We start from the raw sequence: 27,451 nt of genomic DNA, 5'->3' as shown, positions 1-27,451 counted from the left end.
GCACGGTCCCGAAACGACAAACAGTTTAAGGGTCCCCCACCCCTATTTGTACTCCCGGGCGTGTTACATGGCGACGTGTACTCAGGACTTGCAATTTTCGGATAAGAAGTGCCGTATAATTTATTATGAGAGTGAACAAACACTGACTGTTAGTTTATATTATTGAGTGACGTCACGCGAGCTCTGGGATGTGTACGTCAAAGAACTTGTGACACACTGTATATATACTCGTCCTATCCGTGACAGTGGAAGAACTAGTGCTACGAAGTAACCATACTCCACGGTAGTGCGCATTTGACGACACTAGCGGCGTCTATGTGCGAAAGGGAACAGTTATTTGGCAGCCATTACGGAAGACGACGCTAGTGGCACCTATGGGCAAAAGTGAAAACTTTTTGGCTGACATTGCCGTATACGACGTGAGCGGCGCCTAGGAGCGACGCAGCAAATATTACCACGCTTTGCAGAGAGAGTGCAGTGCTGACAGCCGGACGGCGTCAACTGAGTCGGCGCTACGCAACAGCCGCGACTACGGAGCCAGAAGACAACGGAAAGCAAGTCGCGCATCACAACGTTACCTCACGCAACTGAAGCAACGAGAGTAATTAACTGGCAGTGCAGACTGCATTCTATAATTACGTAATTACAAACAGTGACAGTTTTAAATTCCTTTGTATAACCAAAATTACGAGACATTGCTTACTTGCCGATCGTATAGTAAAGTAAATGTCACTGCCAGACCTTGCTTATTTAGTGGTCTAATTTTAACAACAGTTAATACAATTGCAGAACTGTATTTACGCTAGCTTAAATTTCATTCTTTTTCTTCTGTTACTTGATCTTGTATGTTCTGTGTGCTTCTGAGCACGAATTACAGCGTTGAATGCATACGGCGTTGTAGTTTGGTTGTAGTTATTGCCATCCACTCTGTGCTACGAGTGTTATTGTGATTTGTTTATTTCTTGCTCGGGTGACTTTACGGTGGTTCAATATGGCAAATAATGAGGTTGGTGCAACTGCAGTAGACAGAGAGGTGAAAGCAGACTCTTTAGGCGAAAGTCATCAGGTGGAGACGAAAACAGAAGCATGGAGTAGTGAAGTGTCGGATTCCGGTATAGGGGACAGTAGTCTATCAACAGAGATGGGAAGTCCTAATGCAGTGTCATCACCAACCGTGGAGACGCCCAGATGGGATGAGTGTAAACTTAGGCCTGACCTGTCTATCGTGGACATACTCCAAACAATATTGAATAATAACAGAACATTATTGAATAATATCAAACAAATAAAGCAAGACATCAAGCAACTAAGGGAAGGTATTAAGCGATCAGTGGAGCATATAAACGAAGGACTCAATGAAAACATCGACGAAACTAATGAGGCTCTAAAGAAGCGGGCTGAATCAAGTCATGAAAGGATAAATGAACTTACCATTCCGCTTGAGGAGAATGTTGCAGGCAATACTAAACGTTTTTAAATGGTAGAATCGGATGTCAAAGAAGTGAAAGAAGAACTTACTGAAAAGGTTGAGGCTTACGATGAGCATTTTGAACAACTGGGTGAGGAAGTGCAACCCTGTAAACACAGGATATCAACTGTTACACCAAACCAGGATGTTTATGCACGGCGAGTAGAAGAGGTGTACAGTGAGGTAGGCAAGACCAAGGAACGGGTCGGTCAACAAGTGAAGAGTGAAGTGAAATCACTATTATGTGATGGAAGCATTGCTGGAGGTAGCTTAATTGGTATACAAAATGAAGAGGTCTTCCTTGGCATAGTGAATTTTAAGAACTTCGAACCAAATGGGAGATGGCATCCCAAAGATTTCTTAGATCAATTTAAGGGCGTGTTACCTGAATTATGGGACGAACAAAGAGGGGTACGCTTCGTTGCAGCAAGACTGGAAGGTGAAGCTGGTACTTGGGGTATGAGAATAGGACATAAGTGTACAACCTTTGCTGAATTTGAAAACGAATTTTTGCAACAATTTTGGTTTCGACAGATGCAAAATGAAGTACGCAACAGTCAGGTAGAAGGTTTAATACAGGGTGTGACCAGAAATTAAAGAAATTTTTTCAGGATAATTATGAGAGGTACATGTACGAGGCCTGTTCAGAAAGTAAGCTCCGATTGATTGCCAAATTGAAACCACAGTGAACATCAGAAATGTTTTGCTTGTAACAATTAGCTACACCTTTCAGCTACTTCTCTACGTAGTCACCGTTCTGACTTAGACTTTTGTCATAGCGTTGTACCAACTTTTCAATAGCCTCATCATAGAAGGCAGCCGCCAGTGCTTTCCGCCAATTCACGTGGGAAAACACCAAGTGGAAAACATTAAACTATACTGTAGTGGGCAAGATTAATGACTGAGTGATACATCGTGACGTGTCTGAATCTGTATATATGTCAGCTGCTGCTGTTCTTAAGTACTGACATTAATTTGTGATTATTATAATGTTTTATGAGGACACTCTAATCGAGTGAGATTTAACCAGGGTGTGTTCCCGTCATCTGCAATATCATTTTTTTTCTTTCTTTTCGCTTTCTATCTGTTTAATCTAGATTATATGTATTACATTTCTTCTTGCGCATACAGTGTTATGGTTTGAGTGATTACTAGTGTCTTGTGTTTACAGGTTGTGCTATCCAAAAGATTTTTCATTTGAAAGTTTCTTACTACTCCTGCTTAATGCTTGCTATTATTTTTTGTACTATTCACTTAGTAACCTAATTTAACTTAGTGGACATCCATATATTTTTCTTCTTAATAGCCTCTGTGTTTATTATGTCATACAGAACATCGTAATATCTACTGCAGTAGTAACAGACTATGAGTAAGTTGGATAGGCATTGCTAGGACAACACTGAGAGAGTCATTATTCTGTTTCATGTACGCCAATGGACGGATTACCGCGAGGCAAGAGGGGAGAGCTGACGACTATATTGCACATCTGCCCCTCGGCGCAGCATCGACGCTACAGTCACTCCCTATCCCTTTCAATGCAAGGAACGCTCCCTTGGGACGCAGTGCTGTGAGTAGTGGAATAATTTTTTTTCTGTATTTTGACAGCCTAGTGCTGATGTAGGTTAGCACGGAACACGAAACTGTTATGATGTGTAGTGTGTAGCTCTGCATGTAGAAGCATTGTTAGTATTCAGGTTGAAGTGTTGCTACAAGTGCTATTACAGTAAAGTTATTAAATATGGAAGTAATTCAGAGGAAAATTGCATCAAGATGTAATTAAAAATGAGCAGTGCCGCCGATAACGTATTTGTGTATCCTCTCGTTGCGTGTCGCACAGTATCAATCATCCACGCCGTGTTCGATCTCCCAGAATGAACTGATGTGAATCAGTAGAAATTAGTTACCATTACAGAGTGCAGTCAAGTGCCAGTGTCTTGTAGCGAGCGTCAGGACATGCGTTCGATCATCGCGTTTCCGCATTATCAACAATCACCCGCGCCGCGACGGTTACGCGCACGCTCGTACAAGTGAGAACTGAAAACTGAAAAATTAACTTCACGAATAGTGTTATATCATCACTAGTGACAAGGAGGACTATTACCAGATATCTGTATGTGTGACGAGCACAAGAACGTTCGTTCAATCACTCGGCTTCCGCATCATCAACAATCACCCGCGTCGTGTCGGTTACGCGTACGCTCGTCTGAATTATATTTTTGGACTGTTAATCATCAAGATTAATTGGGATAAACATTTACGATTTAGAGTGTAAACAGTGCAACCTGTGGTTTCCATATCGTCTCAGAATGTAGATGTTCATACCAGACATAGGACAGTGTTGTGTTTTAACGTTGAGTGGCTCCCCTAAACCCGCTTGCATATTTCGATGGATAATTTCAGGCAAGCCGCATCAGTGTGGAGCAGAACAGTACGGCCGCCGCGGGATTACCAGGTACGTGGTGTGGACAGGGCGCACGGTCCCGAATCGAGAAGTCAGTTTAAAGTTCTACCCCACACACACACCCATTCGTAATCCCGGGCGTGTTACAAGCAAACTCGTCAGTTGTCTGTAAATATGTTTTCCGAAACATTAACACTTACGTTTCCATCTAGCTCATACTTCATACTAAGTGTGATGCATTCAGTTTTGTGTGCAAGTTACAAAATATCTATGTTTTATAAAATGAAATCTGTTCCTTGAAACTTGTCGTTGGTTGTTTCCTATATGTTTTCAAGATTTCCGTAGCATAATCAATGCGTTATATGTTTTATGTAGCCGTTTATACAGGAAGGTGAGAACCATCACGAGATCCTGTGAAGGTCTAAACGTGCCCTCTGATGTGACAAAAAGTTGGGCACCATATCTTGGTTAACCGTTTTCGAAAGCCTATAAGTGGACTCAAATCAATAATTTCGACAAAAAAGCTCTGTTTGATAAAATGATTCGTCCAACGTATCAATAAACAAGAGGCGATCTAAAACTGGACCATAAAGCAGTTTTTGCACCTTAGGATAAGCTACCCAACTTACATCACCCACACCTGGGGCAGACAGTGCAACTTGGGTTACCTAGACGCAAAAATATTTTCCGGCAAAGTTTTATTCTTCTCATCCTGCATGCGCAACACAATGTTGACCACTAGTTTACCTTACCAGTGGTGAGATATCAGTTACTCTCGATTGATGTCGTTACATGCCTATAAATTCAAGTAGTTCCATCTACTATCGAGCTGAGACTTTCTTACAAGTAAATCCACCCGAAGGACATACTTTTACTTTGATCGACTTTGAATATGCTGTAGTGAAGAGCAAAATAAGAGTTACATAGTTTTTATACGTGCCCATATGGTCGCTAAGGAGTTACAACACTCCCTTAAAAAAAAAAAAAAAAATGAGTTTAGTGTTTCTGAATGAATACCATTGAAACGGTAACAGATTCTGCGTTAGAATAAATTTCAAAGAAGGGTCTTATGATTTTTATGTACATCACAGTCGTGCATCCAGATTTGTCAAAAAATTCATCTTTCTCGAAATCCCTCCTTCTCACTATTTAGTTTTTCATTTCGGCATATCGTTCACAGCAAAACGTCAAGGGCCGGTAATACCAAATTCAACATACGTGATGAAGTGGCAGAAGTAAGCTTGAGATACCTCTGTATAGCTGTACATGCGCCGATGCATGTCCGCTGCAATGCCAGTTGTGGTTTTGGGTGTTTGGTTAGTCTTTCCACGTACAATACATATGTGGAAATATATATATATATATATATATATATGTGGATATATATATATATATATATATATGTGTGTGTGTGTGTGTGTGTGTGTGTGTGTGTGTGTGTGTGTGTGTGTGTGTGTGTGCTCATCACTTCAATTTGATCAAATTTAAAATATATTGCGTTGCACTTGTTTTTTCTTTTTAGATTTCGTGTATTTTTTTCGATTTGTAACCTGTTTCGATTTAGTTATGTCATGTATGAAATTGTTTGTGAGTATTATTTCTTAAATGCAAGTTAATGTCGTAATTATGTAATATAATTAAAACTGAAAAATATTGGAAGAAATTTTTCCACAGTTGCAATTCATGTAGGTCTAATGACTGAATCATAACGGTCATTTGAAAAGGAATTGTTAAAATATTCACCTTTTATCAACGGTTTTTTTTTGCGTGGTCCATGAATCTAAACAGGAGACAGATTTTAGATTCGTGTTATGTATATAAATCAGTTCAGACCACTTCCTTATGAGCTCTCATCCCGATTTCATGGATGAAGAGGTGAACCAAGGATATTATTGTGCTTTGTATAAATCTTTTTCAACTTTTGCTCTGAAGTTGGGCATCTTTTTTTGTCGAAAACTATGAGCAAAGGTCACTTTAAAAAGCAGCAGGCTGCTGTAGGCGAAAACAATAGCCGTCTGTAGAGGAATGAGGAGGCATTGTCAGAGAGACGGTCACAAAACTGCGTTGTAGACGCGCAAAGTAACTGCACCTAACTGTCTGAACATGTAACTAGAAATATTGTCTATAATCAAGTTCTCAGTTAAGCAAATATTACAGAGAATTAGGATTTTGCATACTATGTAAAAATATATATTAATTTTGTATTACAGGGCTGGTTAGAGGCGACTGTCTGAAAAGTGTTCGAAGGTACAAAACAAACCCCTACTTTAAACACTTTTACTGTATCAAAAAGACGATCGCAACCGCTCATGAACAGCATTCAAACTCAGGAGGTAGTCCTCTCTTCACAATCAGTTCTCCTCTTTTACGGCACGACAGTCTTTCCAGCCCAACCGACAGGTCGCATAGCTTTCAACTTACTCTGTGAGCTTTCTAAGTAATTTATCTATTTGTGAAAAATTGAATACACTTGTCCGCAGCTCGTGGTCATGCGGTAGCGTTCTCGCTTCCCATGCCCGGGTTCCCGGGTTCGATTACCTGCGGGGTCAGGTATTTTCTCTGCCTCGTGATGACTGGGTGTTGTGTGCTGTCCTTAGGTTAGTTAGGTTTAAGCAGTTCAAAGTTCTAGGGGACTGATGACCATAGTGCTCAGAGCCATTTGAACCATTTTTTTGAATACATTTTTCTCAAAAACTTTCTCCTCATGTAAAGTACGCTTTAGACATCGTATTTCTAATGGCACTTTCTAGATGGTTGCAATGAGGTACATGTAAGATGAAAAAAGAAGCGATGAGCTGCTGTTAAATGAAAGAGATGTGATTGTCACTTTTTGAATTCTGCAGAATGAGAAGAGTCCGTGATGTATCTTGATGAAGAGAGGACGCAAACATTTTATCTCTTCTCCTATTGTAACAGGTTTTGTTAATAACCCTTTCATGACCGAATTATTTTTTGCTCAGATTTTTAAATTTTTGTTTTGTATTTTGCTTAAGGAATAGCTTCTAAAGTGAAATGTATAAAGTTCGTATGATTGCTACAACCAGTTTTTTAAATATTTTAAGTGGCACGTGTATATCCCATCGGTCATTAGGTGGGAGTATTGCATAGGTTTGAATAAAAACAGAGCATAAGAGAGAACATTTAATTTCAGCTTCAACTTTTACAAAAAGTAATTAATTTTTGTGACCAGTTTATACAAACGCAAGGGTTAATTGCAAATGATGTTTGATGTAGATTTTACCAATGCCCATATCAGGAACATTTATTTTCTGTGGAATTTTTCGAAGCAGGGATGTGCACATAGAGGAACTTTGCAGTGTATGCACATCATGTTGGTTCGTACTTCCTTCTGCTTTGTGCTGCAGAACCAGCAGCGTTTCCTTGAGTCTTTTACTGGGAAATGTTTTCCAGCTCGAAGGCGAACTTCGCCTGGTACACTCTTCACACCCGGCTTGTTTCTTTTTAGAAAATTTGGTCTTCCTGTTCTTTTAATTTCATGACCTGCTGTTAGTTGTCTGATAAGCTAAAGCCGAAAGGATAACTGGTTATGTCGTCCTCCATGCTTACAGTTCCACATTATGGAACTGTTAACAATTGCCAGGTCAATTACGAAAAAGAAAAGGCGATTCCACCACTTTAGAGATCGCCTTCTAGTTGCATATGTCTCACGCATCTGATCAAATCTATCCACACCTCCCATAAACGAATTATACTCTGCAACTGCCCTAGGACAGAAGACCTCTGGTGAAGTACCATCTCTGTTTCTCCTATTGACAAAGGTTACATATTTTAGGCTATGATAAGTACTTAGTATTGTCACAGTCTTGCTGTCTTGCCATTGTATTGCTGAGACGCATCCCTGCGGTTTGAACATAAACTGCCCCTGTTGTAATTTGTCTTGTTTCTTCGTCATACCTGGAAGTCCCTTCCTGTTTGTCCTCACTGTTCCAACTCCAAAAAGTCTTCTTTCATTTAGTGACTTGATCAGATTGTACGACGTGAAGAAGTTATGGAATACAATTAGTCAGTGAGACTGCATGTATGACTCAGTAAGATGAAGCACAACATTTTCTCCCAAATTGAACGATAAGTCTTGGGTGTCCTTCTTTCCAATATACACCTGAAACTGGGCTTCGAAACTTGTTTTTGAAGTGGCAAGACATCAAATTTTGTAACCTCGTTTTACAGGCCTCATTGGAAGGTACTGCTTTATAGAAGAACGCCCTTTGAATGGGACCACACACAGCCATGATACTTGATGGAGTCTATACTTCTTTCGAACTATTATTGATAGCGTCAATTATTGGGCGTAATTTGTGTAATCGATCATAACCAGCTTCACCTCTCGGTACTGCTGTAGCATTGTCATTGCAATGAATGTCTTCAGTCAGTTTTTTGAACCAGTTTTACTCATTAGTTGAGAAATTGCACTTACACCTAAAAATTGGTCGGTGGACTAATAGTGAGTCACCTCAGGCAGCCTATGTATTCCCATTAGAATGTGAATGGCAATAAAATATTTTATTTCTTCGTCAGTGTCTTTCCAATTGCAGATGGCCTGTCTTACACTTTTACCTCTAGTAATGTTACACGCATTTGAGTTGCATAGAGCTTAGTCTCATCTTTGATTTTCCTCAAACAATCATCAGTAAAAATTGTAAAAAATAATCTATTTCTTTATCATTTTGTCCAAAATCGAACTTTATATCTGCACTTCCATCAATAGATGCTGGTAAGTTTTCAAAATAAGTTATGTCGTCAGTCCACTCTGTTTGTTTCATTGGCATGTTGATCATTTAAGAAGGTATAATTAAAAACGATGAACTGTAATGAAATACTTACCTCACAATAAGACTATTAAGAACTTCGAAGTCTCAGTCCCTGTTAAATTAAGACTGTGGTGTGACGTATCAACTGAGACCATTTGTCCACATATTCACAGACAATTTAGAATCACAGTTTTTAGGTACTGCCACAACATGCCTTATCCAGTTTTTCAGTAAATTTCATATAATCACATTCGTCCGGCTTCGCATGACGTAAGGGGCCAAACAGCAGACTAAGGCATATGCAGCCTGTCAGAAGAGCAAAATTACAGGGTATCCGAAACCTCACATTGATGACTTCCTTGTTGTCAATGAACGTTTTCAGCTGGTACGTAGTGACCTAGTTTTGTCTCTGCCACTTTACGTTTTTAGACGGATTCACCAACAGGACAGAAGTCTAGTCCTTCGAAACACAGAAGCAGAGAGAGAAGAAATAACATATTTTATTCTGTAACTGCCACATCTAGAGCACCACAACAGGTAATAACAGCTCAAGCAACACAGTTTCAGTCTAGCATATTCCGAGCGTTAGCGAACTACCATTGTCTATGCTAGACCCACGAAACAAAACAACTAAGAAATATACTGGAGATTTGGAATTTGAAGTTTTCTCTTTCTTCAGTTTGAAATCAAAAGGTAATGGGACGTTATCTGTGTGGATGGAAAATCTTCTTCCTTCAATTTCGTTTTCCAAATATGTTACTGATAAATATAGGCTGGGAAGTTCTCTGTTATAAGTTGAGCAATACTTCTGGGCAACGGAAATCTTCTTCCAAAAGAAACCAATAGGCTTCCCAATTGCATAATATTTGTGTTGCTGGACACATTCTTTAGGCGAAGTTTGATGCATCCACTAACAACGCAAGTTAAATTCCAAATTTGGGAAAGCTAGTAGTGTAGCTTGCGTTAGATTTTCTTTACAGTTTTCAAACTATTTTGCTGCTTCTGGAGTCTAGTGGATGTGCCTGTTGTCTTTGTTCTCACTTCTCTTCCACTAGTCATTTAAAAGATCTTAATTTTGTGTAGCTTGTTCTAGACTCAGCTAATGGCTTCGTCACAGTGGTAGCGCCGTTTCTCGTCAGATCACCGAAATTAAGCGCTGTCGGCCTGGGCTAGCACTTGGATGGGTGACCATCCGGTCTGCCGAGCGCTGCTGGCATGAGGGGTACACTCAGCCCTTGTGAGGCAAACTGAGGAGCTACTTGATAGAGTAGCGGTTCTGGTCTCGGAAACTGACATACGACCGGGAAGAGCGGTGTGCTGACCAATGAATCCAGTGACGCCTATGGGCGGAGGGTGACACGGCGACCGGTCGGTCGTCCTTCATGGCCTGTTTGGGAGGAGTTTCGTAACGTCCACTATTCAAAGAGCCATCAATGCGAACAAGAGGTGACAGAGACGTGTAACCAATGGCACCCCATACCATCACGCCAGGTGATACGCCAGTATGGCGATGACGAATACACGCTTCCAATGTGTGTTCACCACGATGACGCCCAACACGGATGCGACCATCATGATGCTGTAAACAGAACCTGGATTCATCCGAAAAAGTGACGTTCTGCCATTCGTGCACCCAGGTTTGGCGTTGAGTACACCATCGCAGGCGCTCCTGTCTGTGATGCAGCGCCAAGGGTAACTGCAGCCATGGTCTCCGAGCTGATAGTCCATGCTGCTGCAAACGTCGTCGATCTGTTCGTGCAGATGTTTGTTGTCTTGCAAACGTCCCCATCTGTTGACTCAGGCATTGAGACGTGGCTGCACGATCCGTTACAGCCATGCGCATAAGATGCTTGTCATCTCGACTGCTAGTGATACGAGGCCTTTGGGATCTAGCAAAGCATTCCGTATCTGTGGTGTCACCGCCAGACACCACACTTGCTAGGTGGTAGCTTTAAATCGGCCGCGGTCCATTAGTACATGTCGGATCCGCGTGTCGCCACTGTGTGATCGCAGACCGAGCGCCACCACAAGGCAGGTCTCGAGATATGGAATAGCACTCGCCCCAGTTGTACGGACGACTTTGCTAGCGACTACACGGACGAAGCATCGCTCATTAGCCAAGCAGATAGTTAGAATAGCCTTCAGCTAAGTCAAAGTCTACGACCTAGCAAGGCGCCATAGCAATTGATAGTTTGATAGTTATCGTATGAAATGTCTCATCAAGAACGCTGTATACAAATGGTGGATTAAAGTTAAGTATTCCAGCAGCTACGTACTTTTCTTTATAGCATTCATAAGTATCCTGTTTCAGACCATCAAGTCCGTCTGCTTGCTTAATGGCCGCCTCCCTTAAATAATATGTGTAGTGTTGGCAATCTGTCAACACTACAGATGGCGACGAGGATTAAGAGAGGATTTCGCGGTCGTATTGCTCTAATTTATGGCGCCGACGTTACAAACCGCCTTCTTTCTCTTTGATTGATTTACTTGTGTCATGGCTTCGCCACAATCTCCTGATGTACTGTCCGAATTTCATCGCTTGCAGAATCAGCAGACACAGGCGTTATTGGATGCCCTTGGACAGCTCGTCCAGGGTCAACGTGCCATGCAACCCGATGCGGCAGCCGCCGCTTCACCGCTACCGCAACCACAACTCGCAGTTGCACCGCCTTTTAGGCCCTACGACCCAGCTCAGGAGACATGGACTGAGTGGTCACACCAATTTGGATTTCATCTCGCCGCCTACAGAATTCAAGGTAACGAGTGGCAGCCTCATTTATTGTCGTGTGTAGGGGTGCAAACATACCTTGTGAGAGTGAAATTATTTCCCCGACGCGACGTAGCGACTTTGTCCTACGATGAAATTTTGTCGAAATTTTGTCGGCATTGGACGCCTATTTCAAAGAAACAGTCAGTGTCGTTGCACAAAGGTATACTTTCTTTCGTAGAAAACGTACGGCCGGTCAGACTAATAGGGAGTGGGTTGCAACTTTGCAAGGCCTTACACGGGATTGTGCTTTTGAGTGTGAATGTGGACTCCCTTATTCAGATACAATGGTACATGATGCAATTGTACAGAACGTTTCTGATGTTCGCATACAGGAACAGATTTTGAAACTAGTTAATCCCTCCCTTCAACAAGTAATAGACATATTGGATAGACAAGACACACTTGACTTTGCTCAGGAATCATTTGCAACTTCGCCAGCCGTGTGTAACATTAACCGGCCTGCCGGGCGCACTGCACGGCCCGGTAAACTGCCCTCGCACACGTCCGCGCAGCTGTCACCACGCTCTAAACCAGGTGTGCCGCGACAGCATACAACTGCAGTGAAATCATGCCCGAGGTGTGCTACTAGACATTTGCGTGAAAATTGCCCGTCACGCCAAGCTATTTGTTTCTACTGTAATAAGAAAGGACATGTTCAAAGTGTTTGCCAGAAAAAGCTCAGATCAGACAATCACAACAATTCGAGGCCCTTTGCTTCGCGCCGGAATCGAACCAAGGACACTCAGGACATTCATGGACATTCATGTAGTTAATTCCACTTCTTCCAGTGCCACTCTTTCTCACAGTGGCTGTGTTCGGCCCACAAAAAGTGTGCGTCGACGTCGCCGGAAATCACGTCAATTAGCAAGTGATGCTGTACCAGTGTCTGTTCAAATTGCACAAGACAGTCGCTCTTGTCGTCAGCAGGACAATAAACTTTTTGTTGATTTGGACTTTAATGGCAAGTTCATACCATTCCAGCTCGATAGCGGAGCTGCAGTTTCATTGCTCAATCACGACACGTACAAACAACTGGGCAAACCTCCATTGCGTGCCGCAACTGTTAAGCTCACTACGTATTCAGGACAGCAGATCCCTGTGTTAGGACAGTGCACTCTTCTTGCAACATACAAGGGACAAACAAAACTTGTGTCATTTTACGTTCTTCGTTCTTCTACTGCAGTGAACTTGTTTGGTTTAGATTTATTTCAATTGTTTAACATGTCTATAGTAAATCAGGTCCTATCAGTGAATCAGACTGTGCCTTCAGACAGTGTTTCTCGTCTGTGTGAAGAATTTGCAGACATTTTTGCACCGGGCTTAGGTTGCGCTCAGAACTATGAAGCACATTTGGAACTGAAAGTCAACGCGCAACCGAAATTTTTCCGAGCGCGCAATGTTCCCCAACGCATTGCGTGATGAGGTCGCAAGAACATTAAACGATTTGGAATCACAAGGTGTGAGTGAATGTGCGCAATGCCTCTTCCATTTCAGCTCCGCTTCATAGCTTACGCCGTAAGGGTGTTCCGTTCGTCTGGACGATGGAATGCGAACGCGCCTTTCGCCAGTTGAAATCGGCGTTGCTTTCTAATACTTGTCTTACGCCATTCGCTCCCCAGAAACCCCTTTTGTTGAAGGTAGATGCATCGGATTTCGGGATCGGTGCTGTGCTTGCGCACAAAGTTGGTTCGCATGATCGCCCTATTGCCTTTGTGTCAAAATTGCTCTCGTCTGCGCAAAGAAATTATTCACAGATAGAGAAAGAAGCTTTGGCACTCGTGTTTGGTGTTACTAAGTTCCATGATTTCTTGTATGGTCGTCACTTTCCCATCATCACAGACCACAAACCTTTGACGTCGCTTTTTCATCCGAACAAGCCTGTACCTCCGCGTACAGCGCAGAAATTCGTTCGCTGGTCTATTTTCCTCTCGCAGTACCGCTACGATATCTTGTATCGGTCCACTGCTAAGCACAGGAATGCCGATGCGTTGTCCCGTTTGCCTGTTGCTGAGGATAAAGCATTCGATTCTTCCGAACTTGCTTGCATGTTCATTGATGCGGAAACCGATGAAGTGGTCGAATCGTTTCCGATTGATTTTCGTCGTGTAGCTAGAGCCACAGCTGCTGACCCTGTCCTTGCTCCCGTTTTGGGTTTTGTTGCTACTCAATGGCCCTTGTCAAAGTCTCGGATCGAGGATCCGTTGGTTCGCCGATTTTTTGCTCACAAGGAGACTTTTTGTTCGACGTGGTGTTTTGTTGTTGCGTTCTGATAATGATCAGTCCAGAGTCGTGGTCCCACGTTCGTTACAGTCCTCTGTTTTACGGCTTCTTCACCAAGGACATTGGGGTATAGTGCGAACGAAACAATATGCTCGTCAGCACTGTACTTGATTCGGAATCGATGCTGCGATTACGAATATGTGTTCTTCTTGCATGGCGTGTGCTGAACAACAATCCGCACCGCCGTGGAAAGTCTTTGCATGGCCAAAAGCCACTTCCCCTTGGCAACGCTTGCACATCGATTTTGCTGGTCCATTCTGGAATGCTCGATGGTTGGTTCTGGTAGATGCCTTCAGTAATTTTCCTTTTGTTGTCCGGATGTCTTCCACGACGTCATCTGCCACCATCCAAGCGTTGTCTGCTATCTTTTGCTTTATAGGTCTTCCGCAGACTATTGTTTCCGACAATGGCCCACAATTCATGTCCGCAGAATTTCAGTCATTCTGCCAGGCCAATGGTATTCAACATCTGACATCCGCGCTGTTTTCGCCTCAGTCAAACGGTGCCGCTGAACGATTGGTCCGCACTTTCAAGTCACAGATGTTGAAGTTGAAAGAGTTGCATTCTCGGGAGGACGCGTTGTTGCGCTTTTTGTCATCGTATCGCTCTCAGCCCCGAGATGGTCGCTCGCCGGCTGAGTTGCTCCACTGCCGTCCTCATCGAACCTTGATGTCTTTGCTGCACCCGCCGCATCAGGTTCCTGTGCAGCGGCAGACTTCTGCTTTTGCTCCAGGCGACGTTGTCTACTGCCGCCACACTATCGCGGTTCACGGCGTTGGCTCGCAGGGCGCATTATTCACTGCCTCGGCCGCGCTATGTATTTGGTTTTGGGGGCCTCTGGTGAGGTGCGTCGGCATCTCAATCAGCTGCGCCTCTGTCGTCGCACGGATTCTACCGCTCCCCGTCTGCTTTCAGCGACGGTGCCGTCCGGTCAGCGCCCTGGGGACCCATCTACTGGCTCGCCTCATCCCCAGGTGTTACCGACGATGCCTTCCATTTTGCCCCATGGCGACGCGCCGCCGCAGGCGCCGCCGCCGCCGCCGCCGCCGCCGTCTGTTTTCCCGCCGGCGCCGCCCGCATTCGACGCTTCGCTGCAGCCGCCAAGCGCCTCCCTGGGTCACGCGCCGCCGATCGCTTCCCGTGACCAGCTGTCCTCCGCCATGGAACTCTTGCCCGCTCCGCAACACATGGCGTCTTCGCGCGTCGGATACCCCGACGCAATGGAGGTCGACCCTTCGGCCCCTCCTGTCTCTTTACGGGTGCATACACCGCATGTTGACGTGCACCCTGGACTAGGTTTTCAGGCGTTTCCTAGCTCCCCTCGGACCGAATGGCCGGGTGCGGGTGGCACAGCCTCGCCTGTTGTTAGGCTCCCCACCTCATCGCATACGTCAACATGGGGTCCTCCCCACGGCGGGCGGAAGCCTTATCACACGACCGTTCGCCGATTTGCGGGGGAGGAATGTGGTGTCACCGCCAGACACCACACTTGCTAGGTGGTAGCTTTATATTGGCCGCGGTCCATTAGTACATGTCGGATCCGCGTGTCGCCACTGTGTGATCACAGACCGAACGCCACCACAAGGCAGGTCTCGAGATACGGAATAGCACTCGCCCCAGTTGTACGGACGACTTTGCTAGCGACTACACGGACGAAGCATCGCTCATTAGCCGAGCAGATAGTTAGAATAGCCTTCAGCTAAGTCAAAGTCTACGACCTAGCAAGGCGCCATAGCAATTGATAGTTTGATAGTTATCGTATGAAATGTCTCATCAAGAACGCTGTATACAAATGGTGGATTAAAGTTAAGTATTCCAGCAGCTACGTACTTTTCTTTATAGCATTCATAAGTATCCTGTTTCAGACCATCAAGTCCGCCTGCTTGCTTAATGGCCGCCCCTCTTAAATAATATGCGTAGTGTTGGCAATCTGTCAACACTACAGTATCACCCTCATGAACCCACCGATTCCATATTCTGCTATCAGTCATTGGATATCGACCAACGCGAGCAGCAATGTCGCGATACGATAAACCGCAATCGCGATAGGCTACAATCCAACCTTTATCAAAGTCGGAAACGTGGTGGTACGCATTTCTCCTCCTTACACAAGGCGTCACAACAACGTTTCTCCAGACAACGCCGGTCAACTGCTGTTTGTGTATGAGAAATCGGTTGGAAACTTTCCTCATGTCAGCACGTTGTAGGTGTCACCACCTGCGCCAACCTTGTGTGAATGCTCTGGAAAGCTAATCATTTGCATATCACAGCATCTTCTTCCTGTCGCTTAAATTTCGCATCTGTAGCATGTCATCTTCGTGGTGTTGTAATTTTAATGGCCAGTAGTGTATTTCGACCAGGTCACCCCTAATGCTGTAATTACTCTTCTTAGCCAGGCTGTCCCCTGTTTTCACCAACTATAAAAACTGATCCGCTTTGTCAAAACCTTTGCACAAATTCCCAAGGTCCTCTGCCATCTGGCTAAGGCTGTCCCTGATTTCTCCTGAACCATCTGGCCTAGGCATCTCACCTCCCCGTCCCTCCCATGACTACTAATTACCAGCAAGACTCTTTTCTTCCTACTCTCTTTCGGTACCGACCTACACTGAGTTCCTTTGCTAAAAGTCAGCAGCACCCTACTGTGACCTACAGCTGGGTGACCCTCTTCCCTTCCTATTTCAGGTAAGAAATCAAATTTATTCGTTACTGTTAGCTCAAATGCAGATAAAGTTGAAGAGCTGTTCTCCGTTTGACCATTACTTATTATCTTAACCGATTTCCCAAGATTTTTTCCCCCTTCGACTTACCTGTTTCAAATTTCGCGTGATCTAATTCAGTCTGAAGGGAACAAATATTTGCCTCCCGCTTAGCGATTCTCTTGTCTCTTTTGCAAAGCGTACAGTTTCATAGTAGAGCCTCTTTGAGTTCCTCATTCAGTTCCCCACTACGGTCACCCCCATGAAAGGAGGAATTGTGTATGTTAATTTGCCAAAACGTAAACAAATATGCTATTACAAACCGACCTTACGATCTTTTCACATTTTCTGGACTAATACGTAAAAGAAAGTGATACATTTAATAACAAGTTTAAAAAACACACTGATACACATATTTAATGAGTAATTTGTACTAAACTGTTATTACCATCTAAATAACCTATCTTTACGAGAGAGCAAAAACTCGGATGTCTCGCAAGCAGCAGGACTGTCAATGTTTCTTCACTGTCAGGATTTAAGAAAAACTAGTCAACACTTCTGCTGTTCGACAGAGGCCAGTTAATTTTCTGACTATTGATAACGCACACGAGCGTCCAAAACCATCAAATCAGCTGCCAGCTAACCAGGATACGTAGTGTTTCTAAGTGCCTTAGAAAGTCCCAAGTCCAGAACGTATGACAAAATTACTTGCCAAATTCGCACACATTGTTGAGAAACACACACACTGCTACCATTCAGATCAAGTAGGCGCATCGTTTAAACGTATTACGTCACTTTATTTCATCAACTTCTTCCGAACCCAGTTTCCAGTATATTGTCCTGCGTTTGACAGTATAGTACCAATTATCATGTTTACCATTTTCATGTCAATTGCATTTCTTTAGTGTATTACGTCATCAGAAAGTCCAGACTTCTTTATTCTATTCTACAGATGAATGAGGAAGAACTGGAAACATTCTTTCATGCTGTTTTTGCAACTATGATTGCAGCTCTGCTGTGAAGAGTTCAGAGAAGCATGATCCCAGCAGCCGCTAAATGTTTGGAGAATCAGGAAGGTCTTTGTTAGAATATGCTCTGAAAACTATGTATGTTTTGTGAAACACGAGCAGTCACTGGTAGCGTATTTACAACATTTCTCTTGAATATATTATGTACATTTAACATCATGACGCTGATAAGCTATGTAATTATTTCTCTCCTTTGAAAGGTACTTTATTTTTAACTGATTACTGTTCGTCATGAATATTTCTGAAACGTCTGAAAAATAAATGTTACTGTAGTGCTGCGACCCAGTCTTTGGACAGGAAATTAAGACTTTAACAAACGTAAGGAGATGTAGCGTGGAAGCCACAGTAGAGGGTTGCATTATTAGCCGTGAGTCGGTAGCCGCCTGTGTGGTGACATGTGTGTCACTACAACAGATGCATCAGTGGACTGTGAAGTAAGGATAGTCGAGTTCATCGGTAAATGGCACCACACAGTGGTAGCACCACCACGCTGCCAGAGTGACACCGGACAGAGAGACGACTAGGTTCCAGCAGTAGCAGCCTTGGATTCAAGACTGGGCTGTACCCACTGTCTGCACTCCATGGGACTTAGTGCTCCTGCCGTCCGTGCCTGCACCACCGACGCTGAGTTAGTAGTGGGACTTGGCACACAGCATCAACTGCCTACCGACTCCTGTCTGAGGGCAGCAGGTTGAACTGAATGCACAGCCGCGTGCGGAGCCGAGAGGCCGTTTCCCAAGTAGAATGCCGTTGCGGTACAACACATAGCGACGCTGACATCAACGGCCGTGGTCTCCGAAGGCTGCTGGCCTCAGTAGCGCAGGGCACCAGCTCAGCAGTTCCGAGGGGGAGACGCTGGCCATTAATCAGCCCCAGCGCGGGCCAACGAACGGGGACAGTCATGCCTGTCTCACAAAGTGAAGTCAGTAAAAGTGATTTGTAACTGTTTGCAGTGTTTGCCCTGGGCTCCACAATCTGACACCAGCATCTATTTACCCCTCAGCGTACGAAGCACGCTGCTTTACGTTTAACGTTAAAAAAGCTGTATTATATGTACTATTTAAGAAACAGTGTAGGCCAAAGGTTATTGGGCATATTAATATTTGTAAAAAAAAATAAATTATACCGATACCAGTAAAGGGACCGTCCCACTCGAGTATTCTAAAGCAAATCGCTACCCATTGCAACGACTGACCAGCACAGTTACGCAGTACTTAAGCAAGATACCCATCATACATTTCATTACAGTGCTACTAGAATACCTTCCTATGATGTCCTTTTCCTACTGGAAATACAGATGCAACGAAATTTTGTTACAGAAATTTTTGTACTGTTAGCATGTAAGGAATCGCACTGTAGTGTTTGGGAGCAACAATTTTTGCCCTCCTTCCATAAAAATGGGGATTTTAGAGTCTTACCCCCAATCCCCTCTGGATAAATTTCTGAAGATACTAATGGGAGTGTTGAAATCGAGGAATGTGGACCAAATTGTGATCCCCTCTGTCTAATAAACATTTCAGTAGCTTGATCTATTTGTATCATGGATGTATATATTACCTAAATTTGTAAGTCGAGAGCAATCTTTTTATCTGCTCCATCATCCTCCAACAGGAAGGGAAAGTGTTTAATTCTGTTGGCTAGGAGCACAGTCTCTAGCAATAATTCCCGATTGCAAAGTCAGCTTGCGAAAATTTTGGTTTTCCTCTGATTTTGTGACATTGCAGGCGATTACTGTTAATTCCCACCTACCATCTCTGAATGACGAGTGCTCCTCACACACCACACGTTCATCAAAACAAGTTATATACCGTTAGCCTTGTTTTTATTGCCAAATTCGCCTACACAATACCTTATCACTGCAGATTTTTGAGCTGCTGTGCACACCTAAGTGTTATGTCATACGTGGAGCTTTAGTTTTGTAAATTTCTTGTATATATTTAAGGTGGATGACTGGGAAATGTTTTGCGAAAGAATTTGTATGAAGATGTCCAGGAAAAGTAACTGGCAATCTGTCAAGATTTCAGAGAAATACGACAGATATTAGCTGTAGAAAATTAATTGCTGAAACGTTATGTAACGTCTTCGTAAGACCTGAGAACACGGTGGTATTCATGTAATATTGTACTCATGCCACAGTTCGTACGTTATTCATGTTCTTTCGACATACTTTAGATGCATTCCATTTACACTATATTTGTGACGTTCTGCTTATTTATTTCATTCTTTAGTCGCTGCGTTTCCTTCTATCTGGAATTTGGTTGGCTTACATCAAGTTCGCTAAACTACTTCCGAAGAGATACTGTGTATCATCCATCGCTCTAATGAGTTGGCACTGCCTTCAGGACATTCTCTACAATGCATATAGAATTACATCTCAAACTTTGATACAATTTCGTATAATTACCGTTGGAACGAAGTTTCATCCCGTATTTCTTAGTCCCACTTGAAATACAGAATACGGTTATAATCTAACTTAGGATGTATTTGACTTAGAAACTTTTATTGAATTATGATCCAGTGTAACATATCAGATACAGCCAAAGAGCCGGGTGTTTCTAGACGCTTCAGTCTGGAACCGCGCGACAGCTACGGTCGCAGGATCGAATCCTGCCTCGGGCATGGATGTGTGTGATGTCCTTAGGTTAGTTAGGTTTAAGTAATTCTAAAGTCTAGGGGACTGATGACCTCAGATGTTAAGTCCCATAGTGCCCAGAGCCATTTGAACCATTTGAACAACCGGAGAACCATTCATCTAACGTAATTCAGGAAACTTCCTGGAAGATTAAAACTGTGTGCCGGACCCAGACTCGAACTCGAACTCCGCTGCAGAGTGAAAATCTCATTTTGGAACGTAATTCTTGTCTACACATAACGAAACGAAAATTTTCTTTCCCTTATCGGTTGTTGTTTGTTTTATTGGCAGACGACTGTCGGCGTGTAACATCTCAGGTAAATTAATATATGGTGAAAGCAAATTAATTTTAATCAATAAAGTAAAAATCCTACAAACATAAGTACACAAAAGGTTTAGCCATGTCTAGTAATGCGCAAAATGAGGAACGGTGACTAACAAAAATTAAATAGGCGATTGACATTTTGAGTTTTTCCACCAAATGAGGGAACACCTTCACCAATTGTTGTTTCATTAAAAAACTGGGTGCATTTGTCGAAATCGTGGGGTACAGACTAACAGACAGCACAGCCAAATATATTCAGTGAAAAAGGAGTATATACATCTGTGGACAGGGTCCAGTGCACAGACTGCTTGGCAACACCTGGGTTTCCCTCTGCAGCCAAAACGAGATACTCCGTCTTCACCGATGCCAGGGTGTTTTCTCAGCCTCCTTCTTTATTGAAGATGTATGATGATTCTGTGACACAAGTGCGAGGTCCTCGAAAGAACAGAGATGACACAATGCGAAAGAGTAGATGTTACGTGGATCACATGGCAGCAACATTCTAAACTTCACTGGTCCAAATTCCAAAATGAGCTGATATCCAGCAGAATAGTACGTCCTTCCCTAAACATTGTTGTGCCCGTATGCTGGATGGCTTGTGGCGGACAAAGGTGCCGAAGCTAATTTCGAGCTAGAATATACATCAGAATTGTGTCTATTGTCTAATAACCCAGACTGGTACTACAAAGAATGAACATACTTTCTTGCATTAGGTTTTGCTGTAATAAGGGGATCTATATCGCACAGTAAAGTCTGTATTCATGACAATAGTTGAGAGTAACGATTAATACGCTGTTAGTTAATTATTGTCAGTCGGTGTTTTCGCTATATATAAACTCACCTCTGGGTATACAGTTGCTATATTCAGCCATCTACGAAGTAGTAAAGATTGAAATAACTGTGGATTTTACTTCACAATGAACCTTCAATAGTATTTCCATTTATCTTAATCGCTCTTTCACAACCTAAGCCATGGCTTCATGGAAGTCTCACGACAGCCTCTTTCTTTGTGAGTTGACCAGATAGGAAAGAGTGAAGCGTCGTGTTCTGGGGCCTTAAGCCATACAAAGCAGTACAATATTTTAGAGTAGGCGAGAAGTCTTGCCTTTTCTATATAAGACATCTACGTTGGATACAAACTTACCAAGACCTTTCAGCTGTAAGCCTAAATACTTGCTGAATGAATATGAGGTGGGAGAAGAGTGGTAGCAGCAAACGTGCAGCTCATGCTACAAGAGCGTGACCCAATGGCAGAATACTGCTTACGCTTGCAAAAATGGGAAAAAATTAACACGTTGTTGTTGTTGTTGTGATCTTCAGTCCTGAGACTGGTTTGATGCAGCTCTCCATGCTACTCTATCCTGTGCAAGCTTCTTCATCTCCCAGTACCTACTGCAACCTACATCATTCTGAATCTGCTTAGTGTATTCATCTCTTGGTCTCCCTCTACGATTTTTACCCTCCACGCTGCCCTCCAATGCTAAATTTGTGATCCCTTGATGCCTCAAAACATGTCCTACCAACCGATCCCTTCTTCTAGTCAAGTTGTGCCACAAACTTCTCTTCTCCCCAATCCTATTCAATACCTCCTCATTAGTTACGTGATCTACCCACCTTATCTTCAGCATTCTTCTGTAGCACCACATTTCGAAAGCTTCTATTCTCTTCTTGTCCAAACTGGTTATTGTCCATGTTTCACTTCCATACATGGCTACACTCCATACAAATACTTTCAGAAACGACTTCCTGACACTTAAATCTATACTCGATGTTAACAAATTTCTCTTCTTCAGAAACGATTTCCTTGCCATAACACGTTCTGTGAGACATACAATTGACCAGTTTCCTATGGATGTTTCCAAAAACATAACGAAATGTACAGCACGTGTAACAGAAATTTCTAAAATGTAGTATTACTTTAAATTAGTTTCATAATTTCACCATAATTTGATGAAATTATGAAACTAATTTAATGTAATACTACATTTTAGAAATTTCTGTTACACGTGCTGTCCGCCCCGGTAGCTGAGTGGTCAGCGTGACAGACTGTCAATCCTAAGGGCCCGGGATCGATTCCCGGCTGGGTCAGAGATTTTCTCCGCTCAGGGACTGGGTGTTGTGTTGTCCTAATCATCATCATTTCATCCCCATCGACGCGCAGGTCGCCGAAGTGGCGTCAAATCGAAAGACCTGCACCAGGCGAATGGTCTACCCGACGGGAGGCCATAGCCACACGACATTTCCATTTATATACCATAATTTACGTATTTAGGTCTGAATCGTGGATTTATTTTCAAAACCTTTTCTTAAGAATTTACTTTATTTACTAAGATTGACCAAGTACATTAACACATTTAATCACACTACGTGAGCGTGGAAGTAGTTGCCAGTGGGTAAGTGATGAAAACAAATTAAATTTCAACAAATGGAAATTTTAAGATTTAAAAATTATAATCAGAAATCACCCTCTAAATATCAAGTTACAATTTATTCAGAAACAGAAATAACAATTTTTTTACAGTATGAGCTTTCGGGCTGAGAAGCTTGCCGCTCTCTTTTAACACGGCCGTAGTCACGACTGCTCACCACAACCTCTGAAAGGCTACACTGGTGCAAATCTGCAACACACCAGATTACTTTAAACTAAAAATTTTAACAACTCACACAAACACACAAACTATGCACCACGTAGGAGGGATGGAAATGGTACAAAACACTCACATTAAAAAAAAAAAAAAAAAAGAATTACTTGCCACCGAAAGTGCAACTTGTTTTTAAAAGAAAACTCTTACGGTGGAAGGGTAGCAACTTTATATACTAAAATGACCATTTAAATAAAAAGCCATGAAATGCAGTCTTGCATAAAATGTACAAACATGCTCTACATTACACATATACCGCCTCTCAAGATGATAGGCAAGATAAAACCATATTTCAGGAATTCGACCTTTACACCTTAAGCAATAAATTCGTTAACACCGAGTCTGACAAACATGACAGAGGCAGCTATTAACGTACGGCAAACCGACAGACAGACAGACACACACTGCCTAACAAACGTGGACGAGAGATAGACGAGCAAGCTGGTGACGAGAGACTGACCAAGAAAAGTAGTAGAATTTGACAAGTAAATGAAACAAATATCACGAATCACTTAACTTCTAATAAACCGCGATTTCTGGCGAAAACCTGGCGCAGCACCCCCAAAACGCTCTCCCGAACCGTCCGCTGCCAGCCGCTTCAACGGACGCATGAAGGCTCGGCGATATCCCGTCTCACGGCGTCGCAGCTCGCACCGGCCAGACCGACGTCGTTGGTTGACTCCTGTTGCTCTCATGTTGGCCGCGTAGCCACTACCCCTCGCTATACGGCGCGGCCCACTAGACTGACGTGGAGACCTCACATGCGCCGACGCTCAAGACGGACAAGTCATCTTGTGTCCCAGTGCGCGACAGACCAACCGATCGATACGACCGCCAATGACCATTGCCTGAACAAACTCGAGCAGACAGGCGGCCTAACACATACTTACACTCCGGACAACAGACAGACACTGACTGCCCCACACTGACCCGGCTGACCAACTGACCAGACTCGCGAGACTGACAGACTGACCCCCTTGCCGAGCTCATAGCGCCCCTTAAATGCACGTGAACAGGCAACTTTTCCCCTTTCCCACCAGAGGGAGACACCAAAGCTGCGATTTCCACAGTGGCGCCACCGCCAGAAACGGAAGGCGACTGCTTTACACTACGCACTGCGGCGCACTCTCCAAAACAGCAAATTTTAGCACTACTCAAGATCCTTTATTATTACAAAGGCACACATCACTCATATTCTCTTAAACATATGTATAAATAGTAAGTTATAACAATCTTATATACTTAGTCTTACTCCTCGGCTCTACAGCCCTTGAACGGCCTTGGCCTGCCTCACAATATCCTGCCATTCTACCCGATCCATGGCTTTCCATCTCCATCCTCTAACACCCAGCTGTTTCATATGTTCTCCAGTTCCGTCCATCCATTTCTTTCTAGGACGTCCCTTCTGTCGTCTGCTCCAGCCTTGCCACCAAAAATCTTCTAACATGTTCTATCTTCCTCCATTCTGACCACGTGTCCTACCCACCGCAGCCTTTATTTTAGTAGTGGTGACTATGTCAGGTTCTTCAAAAAGTTTTTCTAATTCTACATTCACACGGATGCGCCAATCTTCTTGACCGCACATTGGGCCATATATTTTACGCAGAGCCTTTCTTTCCCAAATACCAAGTATCCTTTCCTCTTCTGCAGCCGCCGGCCAGTGTGGCCACGCGGTTAAAGGCGCTTCCGTCTGGAACCGCGCGACCGCTACGGTCGCAGGTTCGAATCCTGCCTCGGGCATGGATGTGTGTGCTGTCCTTAGGTTAGTTAGGTTTAAGTAGTTCTAAGTTCTAGGGGACTGATGACCTCAGAAGTTAAGTCCCATAGTGCTCAGAGCCATTTGAACCATTTTTTTCTTCTGCAGCCATGGTCCACGTCTCGACGTCATACATAGTATCTGGTCTTATAATTGTTTTGTAGATAAGAATTTTGGATTTTCGTGATAGAAGCGAGTTCCTAAGCATGGGTAGTGCCATAAAGTAGTATCTGTTACGTGCTGTTCTTCTAGTTTTCACCTCACTGCTGATGTCATTTGTTTCTGCGGTGGTCTATCCGAGGTACTTGAAGTCTCCCACTCTTTCAAACTGCTTGACGGCTGTCCTGAGCTTTGGTAGGTTTCGCTAGTCGGTCATTGCCATATATTTGGCCTTTTCGACGTTGACTACCAGGCCAAGTTCCCCTGTACCTCTCTTCAGTTGTTGATAGGCATCGGCCAGCACAGCAGTCTTTCGTGCGAGTCATGCCACATTGTCTGCGTAGGCTAGGTGCTGCAGTGAACGATTAAATGGTTCCTCCTCTATGTAACCCTATCTGACTAATGACTTTTTTTAGGCATAAGTGGATCAGTAGTGAGGAGATATTGTCACCTTGTCTTAGTCTCTTCTTCACTTCCACACCGCTGAAGATTTCACCATGTATTTTTACTTTGCAGTTTGTCCACTGAAGGTCACCAAAGTAAATTTAACGAGCTTCTTAGGTATTCCAGTCTCTTCCATTACATTCCGCAATACCGCTCTTGAAAGACTGTCCTACGCTCGTTTGAAATCCATATAAAGCTGGTGTATGTTTATTTGATGTTCATAACATTTTTCTGTTAGTATGGCAATGTGAATATTTGGTCAGTTGTTGACCTATTTCCTCTAAGGCCACTCTGATAGTCTCCAATTCTCTCTTCCACATAGTGAGTAAGCCTGCTAGCTAGGACCTTGGAGAATACTTTCTACGTAGTATTTAGCATGTAGATCGCTCGATAGTGCTGGCAGTTTCATTTATCTCCTTTTCTATGTGTGGGCCGCATAATAATAGTTTTCCACTCTATTGGCATGCTCTCCTCCTGCCCAGTGCTCACTATTATTTTATGTATTGCTTTCCACAGTGTTTTCCCACCATATTTGACAAATTCCTCCTGGATCTGATCTTCTCCAGGTGACTTATTGTTTTTTAAGGTCTTCATGGCTTGTATCACGTCCTCCAGTATGGGTTCTGGTGTGAAGACCTCTGGTCCATAATAAGTTATTTCCATCAGTTCTTTTTGTTCTAGTCCTTCTACTTACGGGTTTAGTAAGTCTTGGAAGTATTCTGCCCATCTGTAAAGTATTTCATTACTCTCTTCTATCAAATCCCATACTTCACTACTACATATATTTGTTCCTGCCTGATACCCAGCCTTTTCTTCTATAACCTTTTGATACATCTCACGGACTTGCTTCTCTTCTCCTAACTGTTCAGTTTCTTCCAATTTTTTTTCTTTTCTACTGCACTTTTCATCTGTCTGCAAACCCTCTTAGTTACGTCGTGCTTCTCATTATATTCATTCAGGTTTCCTCTAGTTCTTCTCTGAAATAATTTCATTCGTGCTATGTTACGCTCCTCAGTTCTACTCATACATTCTTCATCAGACAAACTGTGGCGAAACAAGCGCTGTGTCATTTGAGAGATACAGAGGCCAGCGAGTTTCAAAAATGGCTCTGAGCACTATGTGACTTAACTTCTGAGGTCATCAGTCCCCTAGAACTTAGAACTACTTAAACCTAACTAACCGAAGGACATCACCCACATCCATGCCCGAGGCAGGATTCGAACCTGCGGCGGTAGCGGTCGCGTGGTTCCAGACTGACGCACCTAGAACCGGCGGCCAGCGAGTGTGCCGGGTCTTATCCCAGTTCACTGCTACTAGTGCCACGTCAGCGTAACGAAGTATTGCGCCATAATCTAAGAATGAAATTAAAGTAGCTTTCCGAAGTTTGTCAATGTACTCTTCAGTATACCAATGTTACACTATTAAATCTCAGAGTAATCAGATGAATATGTTTCCCTAAATCCATTGTTTTAAATAACAAACATGGGCGCTAAACAATAAAGCTAGAAAGCCTAAAATTGTTCAGTTTGTGCGAATGTAGGCCACAATCAAGTTTCTACTGGATCAGAACAATATTCTGGTTGAAATCAGGGTTATTACGAATAATTTAAGGCACTAAATATTAGATCAGAAATATGAAAATTGTACTAAGCTTCAGTGTGATATAAAAACATCAACTATATGATCCCATTAAGCTACCCCTAATAGTTTTCAAGTAATTTAATGAAAATAAAATCTGGAACATAAACGTCCATACTTTTAATAGATTAAATATAAGTTTTATTAATGATAGAAAGTTCTGATTACAGCACTTGATTAAATACATTAAATAATAAAGCTATAACAAGTGTCAAGACTTTGATGTAAATACCAATCAATACAAGGTCTCTTAAAGCTGTAGTTCAGAGGCCACGTTGTACCGTCGGTTCCGTTCTAAAAATTCTAACCGACAAAGTTTAAATGCAATCGAGCTAAAACGTTTTCTGTAATTAAAGGCAACTTAACTCCACTCGTATAAAAATTACGAAGATTGTAAACTGATATACAAAAGTGTTGTTATGTGCCCGAGAAAGCGGCCATTT

The sequence above is a fragment of the Schistocerca serialis genome, chromosome 6 (assembly GCF_023864345.2).
Source record: "Schistocerca serialis cubense isolate TAMUIC-IGC-003099 chromosome 6, iqSchSeri2.2, whole genome shotgun sequence".
NCBI classification, from domain to species: Eukaryota; Metazoa; Arthropoda; class Insecta; order Orthoptera; family Acrididae; genus Schistocerca; species Schistocerca serialis.
The sequence above is the reverse complement of the archived record's forward strand: the minus strand, read 5'-3'. Positions refer to the sequence as shown.